Consider the following 14,939-nt stretch of genomic DNA (forward strand, 5'->3'; position numbering starts at 1 on the left):
TTGGCAATATTTATTTGACTAAAGGTTGCATTTGATTTTTAGCTCTTGCATTATTTTATCAATTCTGAATTACTTTTGGCTAATAGGTTTGGCTAATTAGCGTTAAACGTAAAGTAAACAAAACTCTGGAATTTGAAGAGCAACGCAACTGTTGGCTAGTATTTTATGTTTGTATGGAATACAATTAACAGCATGAGCAGAGAACCGGCTATCATATGCCTAATAGCGAAAGATTTATGTTAAAAAGTGACAAAGACTCACAAATGGTTTAATATACCAGGAATAAAGAAAGTAAAAGAGACAACTACAAAAGCCAACATAACATCCTTGCATATGGTAAAAGAGGAAACTATCTTAATTTGGTATACATAAATTTCAGTAAACGTTAATGAACGGAAGATACACTATGTAAGATAGGCAGCGTATTCTAATACGCCATAAATCTTGTCTCTTGTTAACTAAAGGTGGCTCGTTAATACCAGTCTTAATGTTTTAGCAATGACGACAACTCTTGCAGCAATTTTTCTTCATGTAATCAATGTATGCAGATGAGCGACAGTAACCAGCTCCAGCCCATGCACCACAATTTTTATTTTTGTCACCCGATCCACACAAATTGCAGCTCTTTCTGCAATTTGTCGACATGTAACTTTTCCATTTTCCTGTACAGTAACCAGAATTGGCCCAATATCTACAATTTCCTTCTTTATCGTCACAACCTACAAAACGAAACGTAATGAATAATCAAACAACCCTATCATAAAGAATGGCTTTCTCTTTACAGCTTAAAGCTCCAAGTTTATGAAGAAAAATTATTGATAAAAGACAATTGTTTTATTGCGTAAAAATGGGACTGAAGTTGTTTGTTAGCTAATTAAATTGCTCGAAATAAATTTTTCAGAATTTCAAATACCTTTTTTCAAAAGTACAATGCTGAGTTTTACACGTACATACAGAATGCAGAACGAGAAACAAGAAAAGTTCATGCTATTACCCAAAAATCAACCATTAAAGCAAAACCCCCAGGTGAGAGGACCATATCGGGGTAACACAGACTAGATGTAAATCAGTTTTAAAAACCACAAGCAGTTGTTCATGAAATCAAATGCATGTTTTTGGTACCGTTTAGAACTCCGACAATCTCCTTAGGCCTATCATGCCACTCCGACAATCTCCTTAGGCCCATCATGCCACTGCAAAGCTAATGTATACTGAGTCCTGCTTAACTTAACCATTGACATTAGACTCGCTGGAGAGTTGACCAATATACACACCATCTCGTCTATATAGTCACAGAACTTAAAATATATAATTTTCTTTCACTTTTACGTGTAAAAATTTATTCTCTTTTAGTGCAACTTCAGAACGATGAACATACTAAAGGATACTCGCCAAAGTATTCACAATATAAATTATATAGCAATAAATAAAAGATTTCTGTTGTAAGAAATTTAGACGTCCTCAACCTTCATGACATTAAGATAACAGGATGGGTTTAAGAGCAGACGAACCTGTTGGTACTGGTGGCTGCTCTGTGGGTTTTTGAGTCACTGGCGTATTTGTTGGTCTTGGTTTTGGACTAGGTCTAGTTCCACCTACAGGGCAGTCCATGGCTGGGTCCGGTGGTGTTCCTTGAATTGCAATAAATGAGATTATTACATAATGTTTGTCTTGCATTCAGTAACTGCTCATCCTAATTAAGTGCCTTGTTTCATTCTAGCATCAACTAATAACTAATACCCAATTAGGCAGAGCTCTATAGTGCTTCATCCCCTGGCAAATAAAAATGCATATTCTTCCATCTGCCATTATCGTTCACCCATTTCTCAAAATTTAAAGAGCAAGATATAGAGGAAAGGCCAATAATTGCCATTATCTTCCTAAAAAGAGCAGAAGCATATCACAGGCCTTCTTTGCAAAATGGTTAGGCATCTGCATTTAACTGACTTTAATGTCAGGGTAAAAACATAATACTATTTATCTTTTTACATTAAAAGCTTACTGTATGAGGGGCTCCAAAACCATATATCATTAAAGCCTCATGTTGCTCGCTAAAATGTTTACACGCGCAGCGTTCGTTGTTGCTGATTCAAATAGAACTTATATAAATGAGTGTGGTTGGAGCGAAAAACAAACTAACGTAAACTCAAGAGGGATGAAATTGATGCACATGAAAGCATTACCTTTGTAGCACCAATGATAGGTATTCTTACAGGGGAAAACTTCTTCCAGGACTCAATACAGTTCAGGATCATAGTTTTTTAACTTGCTTCTCGTGCTAATGCTGTTGTGAATACCATTGGGAGGGTCGACTGAAACATGGCAGTTGAAGAAGCTCTGTGCCCCTTCTGCAAAATACTCTCTTACTGTATCCATTGAGTACGTTCTTCTCCAGAGTCCCTTGCGTCTGGCATTGTTGTAACTTCGTAGAAGCTTTGCATACAGACCATCCAAGTCTCCATTGGGGCCACCTCTTATTGCAAGCTCCTATTAGAATTGAAGCTATTAGTGTTTTCACAAGCCATGATGCTGCTTAATTAATAATTGTGGTTGAAAATGATCGAGAAGACATACAACTACTTCTAGAATATGGATTTTTAGAAAAGGTACGAGTATAAGAGTCATTACCTCTATTAGATTGTTCCTGAATTTGCAAATACGATGTTTTTGCATTGCTCAAAAGATTCTCTACAGATACATTATACAAGGCATTGATAGGAGAAATATTTGGTCACTTGAACCCCTTTGTCAACTTACTGCAACTGCATGTGCAGCTTCATGAAAGAAAATGTCGTCTCCATAGTAACGGTCCTGCCTTAGGCACAGAAGATTCTCCTCTCCTCCACAAGACACTGGGATATGGAGTGTTCCTCCGAGACCACGTGCACGTTGGTTCCACCACGCAGGTAGATGGCTGAACTCAGGGATCCGTGTCAATTCTGAAATTGATTTCACAGAAAGATGAATGCAAAAAAGCATCAGAACCAGCTAGAATTACTGACTTTAAAAACGAGCATTCTTGTAGAAATTCAAAATTTTGATAATTAGTTCTAAGTTTTGGAAACATTATCCAAACTTGTTTACAATAACTTCAAGCACATTAAAAGTATGGTATAAAAGTAAAGCATAAAGTGTAAAGTATACCTTGGTTCTTTCCAATAACTGCCACTCTACCGTAATATTTATACATATTTTCCCTGATGTCGCTTCGATCCGCAAAAAGGAAACGAACGACGTAGCAAGCTCGCTTAACAGCTTCATCAGACACCACGGAGGAGGCTACCACTGGAATCCCATACGCATGTGTATACTTTGAATAAAACCTGTACCTAAAAACGAACAGAAGCATCGAATTTAAAGGGAACTGACAGAAATCTACCTATAAGCGTGTATCACGCCCACTGATTGGCCAATGGTTGATTGGCAGTTGGCTGAAGCCTCTTTAGTATTTGTTAATTGCCTTTAAGTTAAATGAATGAATTGCCTTTAAGTAAAAAATTTTTCAGTTTGAGTTTTGTATTATATCTACATGCTAGTTTGTGCCTTGATATAAAAAATAGTTTGGGTAGAAAACAAAAAACTTTTCGACTACGCCCATGTTTGAGCGAACTTCCTCAGTATAAACATAAAAAATAGTAGCATAGGCAAACAACCTTTGATTTTGAAGAAAAATGGAATCAACAGGTGATATAAAATTGCAAGAACCTACTAAAAGACGCAAATGAAAATTTCCTTTCGTTCATGAGAAATTCATTTACTCTAAGTACAAAAAGCTGATGAAAATCCGCTTGCCTCGTTATGAAGGTGAGATGTCTTGGGATTTGCTGGTCCACAATATCACATCTATGCGTTTTTGTAGCGCTCCCAGACCTCTTGGCGTACGCATAAGCACCTGAGTTTTGAGTCTGAAGTTCATTGAACACTTGTATTTTCACATTCTCGGGTACTTTTTCGTGTCTAGATACCGATTCTATGAGAGATTAAGTAAGAAAAATTTCAGTACTTGATAAACTCATAGTCTTTATTAGACTAAAGCTGGTCTAGAATAACAGCTATTTTGAGTGGACTTGAAAACACATTTCTAATGGGAAGCACAATAGCTTTTTGGCACCTGAAAAGATAACCAACAGTCTCGTTTCCGTCCCTTTATATTGCTCGACATATTCTACTCTTCCGGTGTCAAATTTTCAGTTTTACATTTGTTTCGACTTTCCCAATTTCTGCTGCTGTAACAGAACCCGTGATCAATTTTCTAAGCATTAATCATATGGATTAATGCTCAAACGAATACGTCATCATGTGGGTAGAAACACTCCCCATGTCGTCAATCTCTTGTGAACGACGTACATTGATGGTTACAATATTCCTAAGCATACTGGATAATGGGTCCAAAGTTATATACAACACTTACTAAGGTTGTAGAAGTCTGCTCTTATGCGCTCTTTTCGTGATCCACAGCAAGCTAAAATGGTAAAAATAACACTCAAGCATTCATTGCTCTTAAACAGTGGGATTATGAAGAATTCTTGAATCTCAAAACAGCAAAATCATAGATGTCATTAAACTATGTACTTCCGCTATTTTCTAGCATTGGTAATCGGTTTTCATTGAAAATTGATGTTAAGAAAATAGAATGACTAAAACCAGGCTGTAAAAACGAAACAAAAAATGAAATTTTGAAAGTTATTCATTGCCCTGTTTCACCACAGAATTAAAGGCTTTAAGTGATAACATTACCAAAAGCTTGCTACATAACCCACGCCATGAAACAAACAGCATAAATGAACTTTTCAAGAAACTGGACTTACCATGCGCTAAAACTAGAGCAATGCCAAGCAAAGCTTTGAATTCCATGACTTTCCTGGTTGAGAAAAGTTGCCACTTCCCTTTACCTGAAATATCTTATTCTACTGATACCCTAGAAGGTTTCGATGTTTATATCTAGCTCCGAAAATTCAGGGGGTTGCTGTTGTATTAGCATTGCTGTGATAATAGCAGTTATAGACTGAGTGCTTCGTACTGTCATGGGGAAAACGACGATGATAGTGATTCAAAAAGACTCTAATTACAGAATTCTGTGGCAACCCACTTTGGCAACCCCCGGCGGCGCCAGGTGGGGGGCCGGTTGCTCCAGAAATAGAAATAGAAGAAAATAATAGTGCGATAAATCCTTTTACAGCATTGCCTTATTTCAAAGGAATTAGCCGGGGTCTATGGTGACCCATTAAGTAACGAATTCCATTTTAAGATTGGAATTAATCAAACGTAAAAAACCATGCCTTAAAAAAACAAAATGTTTGCAGAAAAGGACCGCAAGGAATATTCTGAAATGTTCTTTAAGCTAGTCTAGAGGGCGTGGTTGCAAAAATTTTCTGCAAGGAAACCTCCTCTTTGGGTGTACCTAAGGCCCCCTACAACCTCTCGCTGGCCTTCCAATGTACCGCTAGCATAACGAGTGCCCTATAACATCATAGGCATAAAATATCGTGAAGCATTTCAGTGCGTTTTTCAAAGTTGATTTTTAGTCTAAAAATGTTATCAACTTGAGCCCCTTTACTTTGAATTTCTTGGCGCCGTCCTTGCAACCTATAGATTTTCTGTGAATGAGCAATTACCTGCCAGTTTTTTGTGATTGGTAAATAGTTTGAATGATTTCATATACATGACATAGAGCCAAATGTAAAAACATGGTGAGAAAATGGGTGTGGTTATGGGTAGAAGTTGCCTTCAGTAGAACCCTTCTCAAAACATTTCAGGATGGTACTGTAAAACCACTTAAAAAGGGGGTTTTACAAACGTGAGTTCGTAGGTTGTTCGCAGAACCGTACACGATGAATACGGCAAAAACTGTTATCCAATTCTCTATACACTTCTTCTAATTCATTAGTTCACGGCAAACGACTAAAAATATCTTAAATGGCTAACGGCGAAAATGTAACGGCAAACACAATTCTGCAAGCTAGCGACAAGGTACACTGAGTTCGACAAAGCTTACGGCAAGACTGAACCTAACTATAAAGCCACCCCTTTTATACCCTAAGAATAATACAATTTACAGCAGCTGGTGCAATTGCAGCGCAATGATGCAATTGTCATGTGATGTCCTGCAATGAATGGGAACCCTGTGTTCTAACAGTACCCTTTGCTACTCCCCTCTCTTACTAGCGCGTAAAACTAGTGGATAAATTTAAGGAGAAAGCTGAGAGAAGATCTTCATCTACTCCCCATCATCCTAGGCTCTGATATCCATGTTATCCCTCTCAAGGAGGTTTCAGATAATTCATTTAAAAAAATCAAAATGCATTTTTGTGGCACATGCCCCTTTCACTCATTGAGAAACCAGCATCAGAAACAAGAGACATACGGTAATTGAAAGCCCCAAAGATATCGTCCTCAATTTGGTTTAGCTGATAGGCAAATTGGTGAAAGTTAGGCGTTTCAAAAACTTTTGCAGGGATTTTGAGTTGGAACTTATGTTGCTGCTTTGCAACTTAATCAAACTGCCAGGTCACTGTTTGGAAGGGTTCGATGTTTAAATGTATCTGTACTGGTGCCCTTCCCTCTGACCAAAGCAGCATCTCTGCTTAAAAACCGAGAGTTGTATCGACAAAGAGCATTCCTTCAAGCAAACAGATGCTTGCCAAACAGGGTACATGGCAAAAGAAAATGACTATCGTTAAAAATTGATCTAAATTAACTTAAAATACCTAAAAGCCAGGAAGGCCATGAGTCGAATCCTAAAGTCCCAACTGGTGAATAATGAACTGCAATAGCATTAAGAACTCTGGAATAGGGGAGAGTAAGAGTATCTGTAGGTTTACAGGAGATACTCAGTGTAACATGATAGCCTAGTCAATTCATAAAGGCAGGTATTCGCGCATTTCAAGCTATACTTCCTTCGTTAATTTTTGCAAAAGTTTGTTTTCACTACATGCTTTTTTCTATTCTCCCACCCAAACTTTGCTTCAAATTCAATTTTTTCATCTTTTAATGCCTTGATGGAGAAACAATGCTTGCAAAATGAACGAATGAAGCCTTCTCCGGTCCCCAAGTTAGCTTGACTTAAGAGACCGTTGTTTGCCATATTATTTGGCTATGGAAAATAGAGCAAGTTAAGAAGGAGCAGATAGCAATGGGGAAAAGCATTGTATAATTCTACAATTTTAATGTATTTTTTCCATGTCCTCTCTCAAACCCAGTGCGGTCTGGTATAAATCGTCCTAGTTGAGAGAACATCTGTTTTTAGCTTTGCAATGCCAGAGCAATGCCACGTCTTATGATTGGTAAGACTCAAATTCCCCTACCTCAGTGATCAGATCCTAATTAACGTTTGCAATTGATATAGCGTGTGTTTAACAAAACATAAGAAATTACCTGAAATTTCGGGTTTTTTAAACCAGCACTCTAATTAAAGCAAGAAAACAAGATGCGAGACAAGCTTGTGAGCCCCCGGGTGTCATTTGACTTGCCTGGATTATTCAGCTGGTCGAAAAAGCGGAATGTGAAATAAGATATGCATCTTTTCCTGAAAAAACGTGAAAATGGAACGTTCTTTCTCCCGATCGATTTTTCAGCTGTCAATGTTTATTCTAGAAAAGAAAATAAACAGAGTTAGAACAATTTTTAAGATACCTCGTCGTCAATAAATTATTGATTGTTCAAGGCACTGGAAAGTGCTAGCATTGTATAGTACATACCTTACGGTCCCTCCCTTGAAAAAGCCCCCCCCCCCCCCCCGTCGAATAAGCTCCCACCCCAGAACTACAAATTGTCAATAAGCCTCCCTCTCGAATAAGCCCCCACTGCTACCGTAAATTCTCGAATTGGACCCCTCCATTTGATGATTGTTGCCATCTGAGGTTGCCTTTATGGCGTTTTATTAAATTACCACATCAAATTCATATTTTTGATGGTAATTAATTAAATGCTCATAACGAAATTCCTACTAAAATAAACGAGGTCTTTTCTTCAGGTCTACAATAATTTCATAAGTCCCCCCCCTCATATAAAGCTCATATAAGCCCCCCCCCCCCTCGAATAGGCCCACATCCAAAAGTATCAAATTCGAGCTAATTCTAGAATTTACGATAGGCATTTGAAATACATTGATTAGCAACAAAAGTGACAATAAGAGAGTTAAGTGTACATCTTTAATTCAAGATGAATTCTGAATGCGGTTTGAAAACAAGCTTCTATTTCTTTATTGTGTAAGCCAGAGGAGTGAGGCTTCACCCAAGTTGTGTGGACATGTCACTTGTACTTAGAGGCAGATTTAGGGGTAAATCCATAGGGGTGTGGCATAATGAGAGAAAATTGGGGGCAACTGTTCTGAAGAATCCAATGAGTGTAGGGTCGATCATCAGTATTATAGGATATAATACAATACAAAAGATTTATTAAAGATATAAGCAAAAATTCCGATGGAAAAGTTTGTAGGGATGACCATATTTGCAAAAAAACGGCTTAGGCAAAATTGATTTTTGTTATTGGCTATTTGTTATCTACAAAATCCGTTGGTATGTCAAACAAGAATAATAAAGTTGTTGCCCTGTGGCAATTTTTTGAAGTCTTCGTAAAGGTTTTTATTATTTTTCACTCTCTTTGTCTTTGATTAGCCAAAAGTTTTAGGTTTCTGTCCCCTCTGTGACTTTCACATACACTTACCCTTTTCTCTCTCGCTAAATTTTTGATAAAATTATTAGCCTATCAGCACGAAAAAAAGCAACAAAATGTTACTTGATATTGACTTAATTTTCTAGTCGGGAGAATAACATCAACAGAGGATTGTTTTCACTTTGATAAAAAATAGCTCCTTTAGAAATAACATTGACCTCATGAAATTATGCATTGAGGCTACATGCCCTCATCACAGGGAGCAACGTTGGGCCGTTGGTGCATCGGCACAAGTACCCTGGGTACCAGGCTCACTCTATATAAAACAATAGAGACTCTCTTAATTTTTTATATAGTGAGTCTGGCATTCTGCTGCCCTTTACCCCAAATGCATCGACAATGGCACACAAGGACCAACTACTAGAATGAAAGCATGATAAATGACACCCAAAGAGGAAAAAACAATTCGGATAAAAGTAAAACCCCAAGTAAATCAAATTCTACAGCATCCCTCGTGAAATTAACTCTCATAAAATTTCGTTTTATCCAGATTTTAAAACAAAAAACAAAACTCACAACTTTCAAAAAACAAAACTCACAAGTTTCATATCATAGCCTCTTCTGCGGGGGAGAGAACTTCGCCTAAACGAGATCAGACGATAACAACATGGCGCTGGTGCAAAGAGCTTGGTTCTTCCTTATTTTCATAACAGTATTTTTAACTTTATGTGTGGTACGCCTAGACAGAGATACAAAGTGGCTTTGGCATTTGGTGTTTATTCCCATTTGGATTTTGGATGCAGTGGCGATAACTTCATTGATAGTATTATCCATAATGCATTTCAAATCAGGCCAAAATCCATACCCTGAATTCACAATTGGAAAATGGAGGAAAATTTGGCTACTTTATTTATATGTTTTGAAACTGATATTCCTGTTAACTCTTTGCGCCAAGCTAGATGGCCTAACAGATGCTTCTTACCTTGAGGTCTTTATTCCATTGTGGTTTCTGCTAGTCTCAATTGGTGTGGACGCCATCATGGCTACTGTCAAGTCTGCTAGAGCCCAGACTCATAGAGACTAGGAAGAAAAGGACACGTTTTAGGGCCTCAAATTTGTAGGAAAATCTGCAGAGGATCTAACATAAATCTCTATGTATAAGATGCCTGGCATTTACATTACACATGGTGCATGCAGGTTGCAGTTGATAACTTCCTTGAAATTGGATGGAGTTGTTGACAAAAATCAATTGCTTTAAGGCACTTCAATTGTTTTTAGATGAAGTTTTAAGTGACAATTCAATTGCTGAACTGTCTACAAAGTAAAATCCTTAATTGCCTGTCATGGTGCAATCAGAAAACTGTCATAAAATATGAAAATAAAACTCATCATATTGGATACTTTGATTTGGAAGGGCAAGCAAGTTAAAGACTTACCTTTTATGTGCAGTTGAATCAAAAACTTTGTGAGGTCAATTAAAGATGATCTATACAAACAGTAAACACAAACTTAATAGCAAAACAGTGTTTCAATATTGCACTACGTGAGAACTGCAGTTGGTTCTAAAATGTGTGCAAGTCCCAAGCAAAGTTTGGGGTTTGATATCACAGAGCATGAAATGCAGTAGCCATCAGTCTATGCTTGCAGAGTTGAAAAAATACTCTTGTAAACAGGCATATTTCCACCACAAACATCCTGATTAAATTTTATTTAGTGTCCCCCATAGTTTTTTTTACTGCATGTCACCTTAGCACATATAAATGTTGTATATCTTGCTACAGAAAACCTTCATAGCTTTCTTATACCAGGGGGTAAACAGTAGCTATGTATGCTAATTGACAATGAAGTTTTCAGGATTTGAAATCTCTTTTGTTACTTTATGAATATGGTTCAGAACTGCAGTTTGTTTCTTGGTAGATATCATTTTGTTGGTACACCTCAAAAGTTGCATTTCAATTTCAGTTTAATTATTAAGAATTCCTCTGCCATACAATTCCATAGCAGTACTTTGCATCAAACACTACAAGCTAGTTTATAGATTTGTTTACTTGTAAGTTTGTTCCAGAAAGATCTAAATGTACCAGAATCATTTATGGTCTAAATGCAATATGTAATGCTTTTAAAAAATGTCACCAATGTATATACTATATTGTTTTATGTTACAAAAGTCAGTTTTGGCATGTTTTCCAGGAATCTAGCTTCTGCTGTTCCAATGGGATGTTAATTGTTTATTTGTAAATAGTATTAGAAAACTTACAATACTATTAATTTTTGAGTACAATCAGCCTTTTATTGACTTTGAAATATATAAGGGATTTTTCTTTACAAGATCACACTATACATTTTATCATTTTCAAATGAGTATGATTTGATACTAAGATTCACTTCTAAGATTCTGTCTAATATATTGTAATTCCCTCCACATAGAGGGACCCTGACTGCCTGTAATCAAATATGGTGCTTTTACCTGCTCCTTTTGCAACTATATTTTTCTTCGGATTAATTGTATACATCAATCTTCCTGGCAGTTAAGGACAGATAATCAAACTGCAATTTAAACTAAAGTCCAATTAGTTGAAATTTAATTCCCCATATAAGTGTGATGCTCCACAAAGTCACTCAATGTAGATAATAGACCAAATCAAAGAGAAGCATTAGGTCATTAGAAATCAATGGCAATAAGAAAGCAAAAAATGGATTTAAACTGTTAATATTTCAAGGTAACGCATGAAATAACCTTTCATTTTACTTCTTATATTTCATCAAGACAAAAGGGTTTATTTAAAAAGTTGAATTTGGTAGCTGGTTCCTGGTTGTATGTGAAAAGAACTTTCCTTTGTTGCAAGAACCCTCCGAGTCCCCAAGTACACGAGAATCACTTGACAGCAAAATAACAGAAGACATTTTTCGTACAAAAACGCTACAGCAAAGGTAAAAATCTAAATTTGGTGCCTTTCATGGTCAGTATTCGTGCATGGCATCTTCCATAATGCAGTTTTATATATTAAATGAGTTCATATTGTTGGGTATGTACATACTGCATAAGGATCAGTAAACACGCCAGGTAGCGCAAAGCCCTTTCAAATTCTCCCCGCTCACGAAAGATAGAATGTAGCAAAAAAAGTTCTGTACTGTTGCCAGGTTTGTCAGAACTTAATCAATGAAAAATAATAGTGATATACAAGACAATGTTTGATAATTATCGGCGTGAGCGGTCAAGTCTTTCAAAGCTAAATTTAAAACCAATTTCGTTCAACAATATATTATTGATGTTGTTGGTGAGGCAAACGGCTTTAGATTGGATTTTGTCGAGGAGACACAAGAAAAGATATAGGGGAACCATCCAATATATTAGAGCAGTACTCGAAAGAAGGACAGAGTTGGGACTTATAAACTGTTAAGAGTTGTGATGATAAAACAATCTAGGTCCTCTACTGAGAGGAACCCAAGTTATTAAGATGATTGTTCAGCAATAGAAGAAACGAGAGACCAGTTAATGTTGAATGATAGAAAAAGGCCTTGTTTTCAAAAAGAGGCAGAAACATCTAGCTCAGTACCATTCAAGGAAAGCGTAGGAATGTCACAGTTGTGATTATGTTAAAATACAGCCTGTGTGGATTTAGTTTGATTAAACCTAACAAGATTCACTTTACCCCACTTCTCACTTAAATTGATGTTTCATATTCTTTTAATTGTCATAGAAAAACTCTTTACATGATGCACGTTGTATTCCCTCTTGCAATTTATTTCTCTTTAGAGTTTGCACGAGACACTGACTGTCAGGTTGAGCACAACCCAGTGCAACAGGATAAAAACAGGCGAGTATAAGCAGGCTGGCCAGATGACTGAAAAACAGTTTGCTGCCAAAATATAATTAATTCTTCATGCCACTCATTCATACTGATGAAACGCACAGTGTAAAAATATATACTGAAGGTATTATAGAATAAATCACACTTCAAAGCACATACTAACTTTACTTGTGAAAAATGTTTCTCTTGTTATATCTGATGATGTGCGCTGTGCACCTTGCAAACGACTATCAGTCGAGCAGTTTGATGGTTAAATATAAATGTGGCACTGGCACTATGGCTACAGTCCTTGTCAAAACCTCTTGAAAAACGCAACACGGTACTCTTTCTACCTCTTGGAACCAGCCAACTCCTAATAATAATGTACACTCCCCCTCAACCCCCCCCTCCCTCAACACATTGTTGGTTAGCAAATCTGATCTATATTTTAAAGTCTCAAAGTTTAGCAAATCAAATATAATGTGCATGTAGCATCCACATAGAAATACTCAGCATTGGTTAAAGGAAAAGGGGGCTGCATGCAGTTTTCAGGGAAGTTTTTCGACTGTTTTGGCAAGGATTGTATTATAAAAACATGGAATATGGAATGTTAAGGCATTGGACTAAATTGGAATACCGTAAATCCTCGAATTGGCCCCCCCTCGAACCCCCCCCCCTTCGAATAAGCCCCCACTCTAGAACTACAAATTGTCAATAAACCCGTCTTCGAACAAGCCCCCACTGCTACCTTAAATTCTCGAATTGGACCCCTCCATTTGATGATTTTTGCTATCTAAGGTTGCCTATGGCGTTTTATTGAATTACCACAACAAATTCATACTTTTGATAGTATTTAATTAATTAAAAGCTCATAAAGAAATTCCTAGTAAAATAATCTTTTATAATGTCTTCTTAATGTCTATAATAACTTTATATTGTATAAGCCCCCCATCGAATAAGCCCCCATCCAAAAATATCAAAAATAAATAAACCCCCAGGGGGCTAATTCAAGGATTTTCGGTATTGGAATGCGATTTTTACACTTGTATAACAACATGCTTAAATGTGCTTTGGGTTTTATGGTTCAAGGGCTTATTGAAAAGAAAGGCACTTCTTTCAAAGACCTAAATCTATATGCTTCACATTCCAACATTCCAGGATCCCAACATTCCATATTCCAAGTTTCCAAGGTGGCACATCACACTATGCTGGTGTTGTTTGCAACAAAACGAATACAGCCAAAAACACATATATTTTAAAGCAACCCCTAAAGATAATAAATATATCCAAGCTACTAACTAAATAATCCAAGTTAAGATACTCCATAAAATATATCCAAGTAAGATGAATTATGCAGAATGAAAATATCTATATGTTACTGAAAATCAGTGGAACTCTCAGCTGGCCTAACTGCCCATGCGTTTCCAGGGCTTGATTCTAGCACATCAGAGGCTGCAACATCAGACTGTATCTGCAAGGAAAAATTAAATGTGTTTGTCATCAAGTCCAACAAGTGAGCACCAAATGATATTACAATTGGAAGCCAGGGTAGGGATGGGAGGCTTTGACTCCAAATTATTTACAAACAGTTAGGGTTGATGTCTATAACAGAGTAGAAAATAAGAGTGACTGATCAATCTTCCTTTTCACACATTACCTTTGCTCTGAAAGTAAATTAATCTAAAGGAAGATGACAATGACTCACTTTTGTCTTGTAACCTACCAAAAAAAACCTATTTTAGATAATTTGCAACGATACCAGCAGGGACAGAAATTGTAGAGGCGTTAGGGGGGGAGCTAAATTGTAAGTTTAAACACAGGTTTTAGCGCTTCTGTGGTAGATTTTGTCATTTGTCGTCACATTTGCATGTTTTTGGAGCCCCCTACCCACCTGAAAAAATAATTTCTTTCCCACCTGAAAAAAGAATTTCCGCCTCTGGATACCATACTCAAAGGCAGTCTGTCCTCTCAATGATTGACTAGTGCGAAAAATGGATTTTCACTACTACAATAGGAACACAATCATTTGAATCCAAAGTGCTGGAATGAAAGTTGTCTCTGTTTGGCTTAAATCATCTAATTATTGGTCAAACTCGTCGGTGCGTGAATTTCACTCCAGTGAAAATAAAGTTGAGTACAATAGGGGACAGACTGCCTTTAAGTTATACAATGTATAATAATAATACCTTTTTTACTGTTAGTTTGACAATAGTGTGAACACTAATAAACACTAACATGAAGCAATTTAAGAGATTGCATTATGGAAGTCATATAACACAGCTTAAGTATACAGAGTTTCGTCATACTCTACATCGTTTTTTAAACAAAAGGCATGATGGAAAAAATCGACTGGAAAAGAGGAATACTTATCTTTACTAAAACTAATACTAAATAACCCAGGTATATCAATCCTGGTCTTTTTAAAATACATAAGGCTTTGGCTAACAGACTTGACTTACCCCTGTTCGAGAATTATTATCTTGCGTTTCCTCTTGGCTTCCCTCACCCCGCCTTGGGGCATTTCTTGCAAAGAAA

The 14,939-nt window shown here is 36.8% G+C and overlaps 1 long non-coding RNA gene and 1 pseudogene across 2 annotated transcripts; both read right to left on the minus strand.

Moving 5' to 3' along the window:
• Nucleotides 1-257: 257 nt before the first annotated feature.
• On the minus strand, nucleotides 258-4,963 carry LOC148960208 (uncharacterized; annotated as a pseudogene). The gene is made up of 8 exons (XR_016145370.1): nucleotides 4,809-4,963; nucleotides 4,412-4,462; nucleotides 3,793-3,970; nucleotides 3,145-3,329; nucleotides 2,758-2,939; nucleotides 2,184-2,487; nucleotides 1,512-1,631; nucleotides 258-719 (listed from the first exon to the last, which is right to left on the minus strand). The product of XR_016145370.1 is annotated as an uncharacterized LOC148960208 (transcript).
• A 7,506-nt stretch (nucleotides 4,964-12,469) lies between these two features.
• Nucleotides 12,470-14,939, minus strand: LOC148960209 (uncharacterized). Its single transcript, XR_016143770.1, has 2 exons — nucleotides 14,864-14,939; nucleotides 12,470-13,875 (listed from the first exon to the last, which is right to left on the minus strand). It is a non-coding gene; the product is annotated as an uncharacterized LOC148960209 (long non-coding RNA).

The sequence above is a fragment of the Rhopilema esculentum genome, chromosome 5, assembly GCF_057945365.1.
Source record: "Rhopilema esculentum isolate cy_ngs chromosome 5, ASM5794536v1, whole genome shotgun sequence".
Taxonomy (NCBI): domain Eukaryota; kingdom Metazoa; phylum Cnidaria; class Scyphozoa; order Rhizostomeae; family Rhizostomatidae; genus Rhopilema; species Rhopilema esculentum.